Source organism: Mus pahari, chromosome 10 (assembly GCF_900095145.1).
Source record: "Mus pahari chromosome 10, PAHARI_EIJ_v1.1, whole genome shotgun sequence".
In the NCBI taxonomy this organism is placed as follows: Eukaryota; Metazoa; Chordata; class Mammalia; order Rodentia; family Muridae; genus Mus; species Mus pahari.
In genome coordinates this window covers 115,610,561-115,614,643 of record NC_034599.1, presented here as the reverse complement: position 1 = coordinate 115,614,643, position 4,083 = coordinate 115,610,561, and positions in this window count along the sequence as shown.

The following is a 4,083-nucleotide window of genomic DNA, read 5'->3' as shown; positions in this document are numbered from 1 at the left end:
AACAGCATAGTTATTGTGAAATGGATGTTTGCTTTTCTTAGTGTTTCTGGGTCAGATGAAGTCAGTAATGTTTAATCCTGTGTAAAACTGTAAAAATATCTCTCATTTTTTTTTCTCCATGTGGTGTTGTATATGCTGCCCCATAAAAGAGAGAGCAAAGCCCTTAGAAACATACATGAAAGACAGATAGATTCACAAAACAGCATTCAAGCAGACTTTACAACAACAGACAGGAGAGCGATGGAAGACAGAAGTAGAGAATTCTCGCTCTTGGTTAAACTTCTCCAAGGCTTTGATTTTTTTTTTTTCTTAACATGACACTGATGCATTTGGGGTACTCTGAGGTTATTACTAATGTGTTTAAATTGACAAAAAATTTATCTGAAATTGTCTTTTTGTTTTCTCCTAAGTAGAGCAGGCTGACCATGTTTTCTGAAGAGGATTGGCAGTCTACACTGGACTTTCCAGATGTGTCTGCCTCTGGTTATGCCATCCCTTTTATCTACAATAAACTTTCTCCTCCACCATATTTAGGAGCAGTCATGTTCTTTTCCTTTTTTATTTTTATTTAAAATTATTTTTCCATTCAGCACCACTTGCCACATGACAGTCATGAGGTTTGAAGAGTTTGGGCCACCCCAGATCAGAAGCAGCTTGCGGAGCACCTAGGCTCAAGTAGAGTCTAGGCAGATGCTCATAGGCAGGGTCTTGTTTTGATGACAACAGGGACATGAAGAGGTGTGTGGTAAGTGGCGACTGGGTCTGCGTTAAATATATACTAACCTGCCATGTTCCTGCTTGGTTACACAGTTATGTTCTGGAAGAGGAGCCATGTGGTAGACTGCCATAAAGCAGAAGCTATGAGAAGCAAAGGCAGTGCCAGCATGACCTCCAGGTCGGAAACATCCTGCACAGTAACAGAAACGCCCAGAGAGGCGTGTGTGTGTGTGTGTGTGTGTGTGTGTGTGTGTGTGTGTCCCCAGGAGGAATCCCGCCTGGCCAGATGGAATGCTTTACATAACAAAGACCAGGTTGCTAGGAACACCCAGCTTCTAACACTATCCCTATCTGTGAAGCTATCTGTACAGACTCACCACCCAATAACCTTCCAATATTCCTACAGGTCAGCCTCGTGGGCCTGAGAAGGTGGAGTGGAGTGTATGGCAGGAAGGAGGCCCCTTTGCCTATACAAACAGAGGCTCAGAGAATGCAGTCAAAATCTTGCTGGTTGGCCTGGGTGATACATTAAGCAGAATACCTTGAAGTTACTCAAGGCAATAGCTGCTGTTTCCACTCTAAAGAAAGCAAAGCCATTGCCAAGCTCTTGGGAAAGTTTACAGCCCTTCTTGCATCTGCTCCAGGGCAGCATTCACATACTTCCTGAACTTCTTGTTGCTGTGAGAACAATTGCTGACTTATTTATTGTTATTATAGGTCTTGAACTCCTGATCCTCCTGCCTCCACCTCAAAGTGCTGAAACATACTTGTGCCGCGTCTGGCTCTCCCTCACTTTTATTGATAGCTGTTTTTGTTGTAGTGTTGGAGTCTCAGAGACAGCAATGTTGCAAGGCAAAAAAAGCTCTATTACAGCCAGGCTAACTTGCTTTTCATGGGAGTAGGAGAAGGAAGTGGCCCTCAGTTGCAGCAGAGGGAATCTCATTTTACTTAAGAAATACAAATATCAAGATCATGGAAACAAGACAAAAGGAAGAAGGAAGGCCCTCTTATCTTCAGTGGACGAAGTAAATTATTCCAACTCATTTTGAAAAATTCATAGTGATGACAGAAATGGAAGAATCAGCTTTTAACACTTTCCTTCTCATGGTTTCTACTTAGCTCCTTCCATGTTCAACTTAGTTAGTTAAATCCTTCTCTTCTTTAGACTATTATGGGAAGCCCAAGAGAGAAGACCACTCAGACGTACTTTATAACCAAATGAATGTCTTGATTCCAGTTGGCTGGGACTATACTCAGGTATTTGGGACCCAAATGAAGCCTGGGTGTTTAGAGCAAGGGTTTTGTTTGTTTGTTTTGTTTGTTTTTTGTTTTGTTTTTTGAGACAGGGTTTCTCTGTATAGCCCTGGGTGTCCTGGAGCTCACTCTGTAGACCAGGCTGGCCTCGAACTCAGAAATCCGCCTGCCTCTGCCTCCCGAGTGCTGGGATTAAAGGCGTGTGCCACCATGCCCAGCCGAGCAAGGGGTTTTTAAAGGCGAAACTACATCTTGTAATCTTGCTTGGCAGCTTCAGGGGGAGGTTTTGCACAAACAGGTAGTTTAATAGAAGCTAAGATAAATTAGCCTGGGCATCTTGAACTCAGATTCCTAGAATAGAGTTGGGTAATTTTCCAGAGGACTTTCCATCACAGATATAAAATTTTACTTAAACCTAACATAACCTTAACAAGAACACAAGATGGAGGAACCTTTGCACTGCCTTCCCATCACACCTGCTTCTCCATCTCTGAATCAGCAAAATGGCTCTTGTAGGGCTCAAGTGCTGAGACTGAGCCAGCTACAGAGTGCATGGAGAAAAGGCTCTGTAAGCTGCACAACACAATTATGCTTGGAACCTGTCTTAGAGTTTTACTGCTGTGAACAGACACCATGACCAAGGCAACTCTTATAAGGACAACATTTAATTGGGGCTGGTTTACAGGTTCAGAGGTTCAGTCCATTATTATCAAGGCAGGAATCATGACAGCATCCAGGCAGGCATGGTGCAAGCAGAGCTGAGAGTTCTACATCTTTACCTGAAGGCCTCTCGTAGAAGACTGACTTCCAGGCAGCTAGGATAAGGGTCTTAAAGCTCAAGCCCACAGTGACACACCTAATCCAACAAGGTCACACTTCCTGGGCCAAGCATGTTTAAATCATGATGTTCTACTCCTTGGCCCCATAGGCTTGTTCAAACACATGAGTCTATGGGAGTCATATCTAGCCATAGCATAATTGAAAAAGTACATTTAGTCTAACTTCCAAAGACCCCATAGTATATAGCAGTATCAACAATGTTAAAAGTCCAAAGTTCAAAGCCTCTTCTGAGATCCATCCAATCACTTAACTGTAATCCCTGAATCAAGACAAGAAACCAGCTGGGCAAACTCCAGACTTTGCATCTCCATGTCTGATGTCAAAGCAGTTTTCAGATCTTTGTTGACTGCAACAAACTTCTTTTCTTGGGCTGGTTCCATTCCCTGTTAACAGCTTTTCATAACCATGGCTTTGGAATCTCAAACATCTTGGGCTCTCCAAGGCAACTTCAACTTCACAGCTTCTTGTTGCAGTGTCTAGGATCCACACATGATCTTTTGGGTTTCTTCAAAGGATTTGCATCACTTTTCCAGCTCTGCTCTCAGTAGCACTATAAACTCAGGTTGATCTACTCCTCTGCCGCTGATGTTCTTGGTGATCATCCCATGGTACTGGCATCTCCAATATGTGGGGGTTTTCTGCTGTAAATAGGCTTCACCAATAACCTCTCATAGGCTTTCTTCATGAAGCCAAGTCTCAACTCTTTTGCATGACCCTTCAGTCCTAGGCCGTCAACTACAACTGAGTCTTCACCTTCCATTTCCTTTCACAGTGCCAAGCCTCAGCTTCTCTTCATGACCTCATGACCTCTTCAGGCCTTCAAAACCAGTACCACCTGGGTGGCTTTTACCAGAATCAAGAACAGCTGTAGCATGAGGTACAACCTTGGCTATTTCTGGAACATAGCTTCTTTGTGCTCTCAGAAGATTTCACCTCGGTGATGCTCTGAGATGCTCAGCGATGGTCTCTTCTTAAATACCGCTAATTTCTTAGCTCTAGCTAACCAGCATCAACTGTCTCAGTAATACCTTCTATTCTGGTGCCTAAAGCCAGAGCCACATGGCCGAAGCTGATGACTTCTGCTGCTTGCAGGAGCTGGAGCATGGCCCCCTTGTTCTATTACATTGTCACTAGCTTTCTGTTTTCCAATTCCTTAACTGCCTAAGCTTGACTGTCCTAGATCTTCCTCTGTAGATTGACCTTGAATTTAGAGATCTGGATGCCTGTCTCCTGGGACTAAAGATGTATGATGAGGAATAAAAATTTAAAAGG